This window comes from Dipteris shenzhenensis, chromosome 10 (genome assembly GCF_047967505.1).
Source record: "Dipteris shenzhenensis isolate YYH24624 ecotype China chromosome 10, Dip_SZ_1.0, whole genome shotgun sequence".
Lineage (NCBI taxonomy): Eukaryota > Viridiplantae > Streptophyta > Polypodiopsida > Gleicheniales > Dipteridaceae > Dipteris > Dipteris shenzhenensis.
In genome coordinates, this window is record NC_141605.1 from 53,076,160 (window position 1) to 53,084,491 (window position 8,332).

Genomic DNA, 8,332 nt, shown 5'->3' on the forward strand with positions numbered 1-8,332 from the left:
AATCTAGCATCGTATATACTTATTTGAAAATTTATAAAATGCAAATATCAAATTGCTTGAAAAGGGTTGTTTCTTTGTGCTCTTTCAAACAAGAGATCTCTTTATGAGCATGGATTGCTGCCTTTTTAAAATTTCACATTTTTTACACTTTTTGAGTTTTGTGATTATTTCAACATAAAACTACCCACCCATAGCCCTATATTTTGGCATTGAATATTCAAACATTCTCTTTTTTAAAATAAAAAGAATACATCAAAAAGAAAAATTTCACCTCTCATATTCAATATGCTCCACCTCAAATTCTCATCCTCCTTCCCAAGGCACCTAAGCACCCTTTGATCACGTTGATATGGCATGACTATGTCAAGGCCATATACTAATTTGAAAGGACTATACCCCGTGATGATATGTGGTATGCAAATAATGCAACAAGGATGAGCACATACCAATTTGTCATACAAGGAAGGCACACCTTGAGAAGGGTATTACACCATACCTTATTTGTACTTTCTCTTAATCCATTGCATCTTGGGATAGTATGGAGCTGACCTTTTGTGGACTACTCTAGTTGGTAGTTGCTCCATGAGGTGTTGGATTTCCTAATCAGTCACCAATTCTACATGGCATCCAAACTTTGAAATGATATAGGTTGCCACTAATTTGGATGAGCAGTCCAGTAGTGCTTTGGTCTTCGTCCACTTGGTGCCATAATTTGTGGCTACAAGGCTATATTGCTTACCCCTTTTGATTGGATGATTTATTGGTTTGACAAAGTCTAGTCCCCATAGGAAAAAAGGAGGGATGACCTTGAAACTTTATAAGGGGAGAGAATTCTCTCGGTGAAGGCTTCTATCACTCCCTTAACAAAAATCATAAGCACAAACATAGGTGAAGATTTTTGGCCCCCAAAAGCAGCCCTCATGATCTTCCTTGCAGTGGCTTTTGATGAAGCACTCTTTCCTCCTGTATTGACATGACCTTCCTTGCCTGGTAGCTCATGAGTATAGAGCTTATATGTTGCCAATTATATATATAGTATGCTCATTAATCGATTATTCTTCAAATAGATTGCGTAAGATTTATATTTAATTTTTTTAAACTGTAAATGCAAACTTACAGCATATTTCTTATTACATGATCTTTTTTGTGAACATGGGTGGATGTCTAGATATGGAAAATTGCAGTCTACAATATGTAAGCTTGATACTTGCTTTCTTGAATCGATAATGCTTAGTACTTTAAATAATAGAGTAACGTATATGTATCTTATTGTGCTAAGCTAACTTTTGAGAGAGCAAACCATGGAATGCTCACTAAATTTTAAGATGAAAAGGACTGTATTGTTAGCTCCAAGGCAACAAAGTTTTAGTGACAAAGTAGCATTGTTATGAGGTGCTCTCCATTTCTTATATGATTTTAGCTTGATTTTAGAGTGCATTATATGACAATTTTTGTTTACCAAAGTATGCCCATAGTTTTTATTCTCTCTATTTCTCAAGTTGGACAAATGTGGAGATGGTGGCTTGGCCTTATGCCTAGCTTATGGCTCAATGACAAACAATGGGTTTTGGATTCGAGCTTAAATTCACCTATGTTTGATCTTGCTAGGATGGCTTTGGCTTTGGCTTGGTCTTGATGCTTCACTTCTTGCCCTAAGATAAGCTAGTGGAGGAGGGCATCGATGCAAGGTATGACCATTTAGAGATGAAGGAATCTTGTTTCAAGTTTCAAGTTTTATTGATAACAGATTTGGAGATGAATCAATTTAATGAATGGTATGATTAACTATGAACTCTAAAAAAAAGTCAATCAAAGACTCTTTAAAATCTTATTTCCACATATTTCTTACAAAAAGTAAGGTTATTGATTGCTTCCCTTTCCTCTATTGTCTATATAAAGAAGTAGAATAAAGTAAATATACAATTAAGAACATCATAACAAAGCATTTTTAAATTAAACATATTTAGAATTGAAGAATGTATTCTAAAATTTTAACTCATATAAAAAGATTTGCACGTTTATTGAAAATTTTGGCTAGTCATACAATCATAGAATTATTTGTCATGAGTGCCTTGTTATGAATATGTGAGGAATCATGATTCATGGCTTTCAAATAAAATGCATTTGTAGATCTTTGAACTAAAATTTACCACAAGAATCTATATACCCATTTTATATTGGTGTATGTGAAACATAGTATGCATCAATTTAAATAATGGCTTGTTATAAATAATAGTAATAAAATTTTGTGTTGTTACCACCTCTTCTTTTTTGGAATCATAGTGTGGGTTGTGGCTTGGGAGTTTGGTTCAAAGGTGACCAAGGGTTGCATGGTATCTAATTACAATCTTAAACAATGAAGGTATCAAATGATGCAATGTATGATATTATCAAAGATCTCTTGATTCAACTACAATTTAGCTTTGAACACTACAAGACATGGGCCTCTTTTGGACGACGTCTTTCGACGCTTCGCGGGCACGGGCATGAAGATCGTCGGTACAGTTTGTGGGTGGGGAAGGTGTTGGTGTAAACATTAAAATAGTCGTGGGTATATCTCTCGATATAGTGGTCGGTATATACCGACCCCTACACCGACATACATACCGACTGACACCAACCCTTGCACTGACACTTTCACTGATGCTTTCATCGACGCTTGGGCACATTTTTATACCGACATTTTTACAGAACGTCATTTCCAAGGGTCCCAAAATAATTTTGGATCACAAGTTTGGTCATTTGAAAGATAAAAAATATAAGAGTATGTACACCAAAATTGAGATCAAAACACTCATATATTGATAGTAGTGAACTTAATTAACATACAAATTAATGTACAAAATGTCATTATAAAAATGTGAGGGCCAAATTATACATAAGAAGTATCGTTGATGAATTAGTGGCATTTACATCGATGGCTTCAGCCAAGTCTTGCACGCCAAATATGTCTATCTCAAGTTTTATATACAAGTGACCACCTACATTAGCATCCCCTATTGTATGTCTACCTAAGACTTGATCCTCTAGTTCACCAGCCTCTAGTTTTCCCTCTTCTTCCCCAAAGTCATGATCTCTACCTTCCTCCATTACGGTGTCCTTATTGTCACCTCTCCATATCCACATCCCTATCTTCAAAAATATGTTTGCTTCGAGGAGCAACTTGGTCCACGTACCACCATCTTGGATCCAAACGATCCAGATGAAAGACCACCTATGTTGAAGATCCAAATTAGGTTTAAGTAATTATATTCATTTATGCTCAAGTATAAAAAATACCAACATTTGTTTGAAAACGAAGATATTAGCTTTTAATTAATTCGTTAGTGAGTACCTGTTCACAATGATTTGGAAGACCAAAGATATCACTTTCATCAGTCCAGGGTCTGGTGGAGTCAATGGCAAAGAAACCACATTTGTCTCTCCTGACTGTAGCATTGGGACCATTGTAGATAGTTCTAAACCATTTGACATCAAGAAAAAAAATACTAAATCTTCTAAAATCAACTTCATAGATGTCATGTATGGTCCCATAATAATCTAACTGCAAGGAGAGAAGATTGGTATCAGAAGCACTTGCTCGACTATCTTATACAAAGTTAGCCATGACTCCACAATCATATGTGACTCTCCTTGAATCGATGCGTTCCACACAAAAATTTCGTCCATGTGACCACAATGCACTTTACTTTTTGTACTACAAAAGAACATGATTTAAAAAATGAGGATGCATTTTATAGCGATTGTGATCATAAATACCCAAATTCAGTAAGAAGGTTAAAAACTTACATGTTGCATACATCCGACTGCAAGCTCCCACTCTCAATCGGTTATGTCCTCTCCATCATGTGCGGCTTCACAAAGAGCTTCTTGTAGCTAATCACTAGGCATGTGTCTGGAAGAAGAGCAAGGTCCAGTGTATATGGCACCCTCCGCTATGCATGACTCTAAATCTTGCTCTCTCATTTATTCTTTTTGCTTTGGCCTCTTCATATCTCTTCACCCATCTTTGCATCTCGGGACTATTGAGGACACCAAACCTATTGAATTTATCTCTTTGCTCTTCGCTCATCTTTCTTTCAATCCCTTTACCTTGGGGAACCTCTGCAATGATAGAATCATCGTCCTTGATGTTCCAAGCATGTGGCATATCGGGATCCATGGATGCAAGAAAGTCTGTTATGATACAGACGTGAACATGGCTCTAGAGAAATGAGGCCGAAACCCTGCAAAAGCCCATGATTATGTTATGCTTGTAACAGCCACAAAGTGGAGATGTAACATATGCTATGAAGAGTACACGGGTTCAGGAATTCGTAAGCACAAACATTTCCTAGGCGACCCTCAAAGACAGATTGGAAAGTGTAGGGATCCGGGAGTGGAAAGGGTGGTAGCCATTCTGGGTGGTCAAATATCCACAAGTGCAGACACAATTGTGGATGAAATAGTCGCCCGCCACTAGTCTCAACTTGTAATTGAAGAAAGAACCATGGGTCTTGAAACCCTGGGCGAGCAATCAGTGACTATGGAAAGTTGTTAGCAAAGTACAACCGCACACAGTAGTGGCATGAGATCCCTTGCACAATCGGCAAGTTACTCGAGCGTGCATATGGAAAGAGGACAATGCAGTAATGTGCCTCGTTAAAATGCCGTGTATGTGTGCAACAACAATCCTTGGAAGCTTCCTTCAAAGCACAACATATCGAGAAGGCGCAACAAGATGTGTTTGAAGCTATTTGTCGCATGGGATATCCGCTGAGCATGGTGCAAAGCCCATATTGGAAAAAAGCCATGGCCTCTGTCCTCGCTAAAGTTGGTCTGGGTTTCACAATGCCTAGTTATGATGCTGTGTTCGTAAACAGCATGCTGGATGCATACTACAATAGGATGAAAGAGGAGATGCAGGAAGTGGTTTATGATGGCATTGAGAAAATTGCTTGCACCATCATATCAGATGGATGGAAGAATATTAGCAAGCGGCCCTTGATTAATGTCATGGTTGTGACACTCAAAGGGGAGTCGTTCTGACAATCGATTGATACAAGAGGTGAGGCTAAGATGGAAGAATTCATTGCAGAGTAGTTAAGTAGATGTATTGAAGACATCAGTCCTGACAATATTATTCAATTTATTATTGATAATGCTAAGAATTATCGAAAGGCTAGGAATTTTATAAATCATAGATAAAGACCTATTTCGGCATCGCCATGCTTGTGCCATTGTCTGGACCTAGTCTTGGAGGATTGGTACAAAACGCCTGAGACAAACTTCTTCAAAGTTGCCATGGATGAGGCTCGGAAGATAATGTTGTACTTTCTTAACCATGAGCAATTATACTGGGTATGTTTAGGAATCATCATCCTGAAAATCACCCGCTAGAGCTTCTAAATCCAGGTGAAATGTGTTTTGGCACAAACTATATAATAATGGAGCAATTGTTAAAGCAACATGCCCTTGTAACCGAGACACTATTCATCGTAGAAGCCACAGAGTGGATAGCTGAGGCATGCTCAAAAAACTCTCATAATGAATTTGGAGACCTAAAGGCATTAAATAATAATCCGGCATTTGGGAAGAGGGTATCTAAGAGGTATCTAATGTAGTGGAAGCTATGAAGCCAATTTGGTTTGCAATCCGTAGATTGGATGTGAAAGGGCCAAGCATGGGAAGTGCTTATATGGCTTGGAGGACTACTAAGAGGTTTGTTTTGAAAGAAGCTGCAAGGCCAGGCGAAGGTGGACACAGCATGACTAAATGAACCGTGTTGCAAAAGATGGTGCAAAAATGATGGAATCAAGCTCACAACTCTTTGCACTATGCTGCCCATATTAGATCCGCAATGGTGGGATTATCGTACAAAGAGATTATGCAGTCATGGCATGATCTTCCTAGACGTTTCTTTGAGTATAGGACAGAGTATGGCTCTGCTATTAAGGAACTTTCAACTTTTCAAAATAGAGAAGGATTATTTGCCTATCCAAGAATCAAAGAATTAGAGAAAGATATGCTAGCATGGAGATGGTGGGAAGAGTGTGGAGCATCCACGCCTCATTTTCAAGCCTTGGCCATGAAGGTGTTGTCATAACCCTGTAGCAACTCCTCTAGCGAATGAAACTGGAGTAACTATAAGTTTGTGCATTTCATCACACAAGGAACCGCTTGTTTGACATCAGAAAGATCGGAGAACCTAGTTTACCTCTATGTGAATGGTAGAGTGATGGACGATGTGAAAGGGGTATGCAATGATGGCAATATGCCAAAGTGGATACACAAAAATCTTCCAAGCCTCTTGCATGATGCCCTTGTACTGACACACCTTGAACCAAATTCTAGTGACTCAGAAGAAGAGACATTGGTGTGATGTATGGTTGTGTTTGATAAATGTTGCAATTGGAAGTAAAATGCAAATGAGACAATTGCAATTCACACTTCTCTTTTTTCATCAAATGAAATGTTGCAATTGCAATTCTTTTAACATGCAATCCTTGTGAAATGCAATTTGTTTAAAATGTAATTCTTTTAAAATGAGATCCTTTTAAATGCAATTCTTTTAAAATGCAATTATAAAGCAATCCACTTGAAATGCAATTCTTTCAAGATGCAAACCTTTTAAAATGCAATTTATTTCATGTGCAATTGCATTTGCAATTTATTTACATGTCGCCAAACATGACAATGGCTTGTCATCATATTATATAAGTTCAAAGTGTGCATGAAAGCACTTGTAGATTTTGGGCAAAGTATACATTTCATTCCACAAACATTAGGAACAAAGTATACATGTGCTCACTTTGCAAAATTTATTGTTACATTTGAGGTGGCCAAAAAAATACAAGTAATGCCCATTTCCCAAAAATTTAAAGGTTCAAATAAACATCCTTTTGAAATTTGATACGTCCATGGGTTTGTGTCAATTCTGAGGGCCACATGAACAATTGCATCATGTGCAATTATTCAACAGAACATGGTATATGTCATTACAATATGGCATTACAATATATGGGACCTATAATCTTCGCTATCGAGGATCCGCTGAAAATGTTGCTTCGATGCCAAGAACATCGTACAATTGCTTGGCCTCAAGAGCATTACAAGTTGGGCAGACACTCCTGACCTTCAACATATTTGCTAGGCATACTAGGTGACACCGACGGTGACACGAGAGTGCATAGTTTTGGTTGTCGTATCAAAACGGTCTTGGCATATTTGACATAAAGGCCCATCATTCACAAAGGTGATACACGACGGAAGGGTGGATGAATTTCTGGCAGCCAGGCCCACAAAATTTGGATCCAAGTTACGAACACGGCCTCCATCTTTAACGTGTTGGAAAGCAGCTTGTGCATCTCACGCTTGCTGTGAATACGCAACAGAGATACGGCATTGCTCCTCATAGGCATTTTCAAGATCTTGCCTCTGTCTAGCTTGTTGGAGCATGGCATTCAAGTGATTGAATTCAACAAGTAGGTGCTCATTCTCGCTTATCACTCGCCGAAACTACTCAGACATAGCATAACGCACTATGATGCTCTGAAAGGTGAGATCTTCCCACGATGCACTTTGCGGCACAGGCTGTGGACCCTCTACACCATCACGCCCCTCTACACCTCATCTCCTGTGACTTCACACATGTTTATAAACAATTCAGAGCTTATCATAGAAACTACACAGACGCTTGAATATGGCTAATGAGTACACTATATATGATATAACAACTATGACCACACATGTTACAAAATGGCATGTACTTCACTTACCTAAAGTTGGGCTTCCCATGTTAGCAGGTGGTGTTGCAACGACGGGGATAGCGGTGGCGCCGGCTATCCTTGGTTGTGTTGACTTTTTGTTGCGTGTCTTGGGTTGGGAGGCGAAGTCTATAGGCACGTCCAACACGAACTTTGCATATAACATCTTTGCAAAGTAAAGTGGCACGGCTCCGCTATGAGGCTTATCAAATTTGATCATGCAATGAATGTAATATGCATTCTCCCTCATAGCTGGGTGGTGACAGTTTTTGATGAGCCACCGTCCATGTGAATCATTGCCACAATCCCACACAACTGCTATGTCACTGCGTTGATGTGGTTGTACTTCCAACCGTTTGGATCATGAAAGACGCTTGCGTTGTCAATTGCGCATGCCTCATCTCTTCTTGTTGGTAGGAGGGTAGCATCAGCCATGTCCATTATGTGCTTCATTGCTTGCTTTCCCCTCACGTTTGGATCCTGGGAGGCATATGTAGCTTGCGTTGATCGTTGTGACACGGATGCCATGGCGAGTGAGAGAGCGAGAGAAGATCTAACAACCACGTGATATCGAGTGAGCGACGTGT

General features: G+C 38.9%; 1 protein-coding gene across 1 annotated transcript in view; it reads left to right on the forward strand.

Annotated features, from left to right (window-relative positions):
- The window catches only part of LOC147897970 (uncharacterized), a 196,590-nt gene extending 195,019 nt beyond the window's left edge, over window positions 1-1,571 (forward strand). The window contains exon 18 of the mRNA XM_087380521.1: window positions 1,516-1,571. The gene's annotated coding sequence lies outside the window, so the exon portion shown is untranslated. The remainder of the gene's footprint in view (window positions 1-1,515) is intronic.
- The last annotated feature ends 6,761 nt before the right edge of the window (window positions 1,572-8,332 follow it).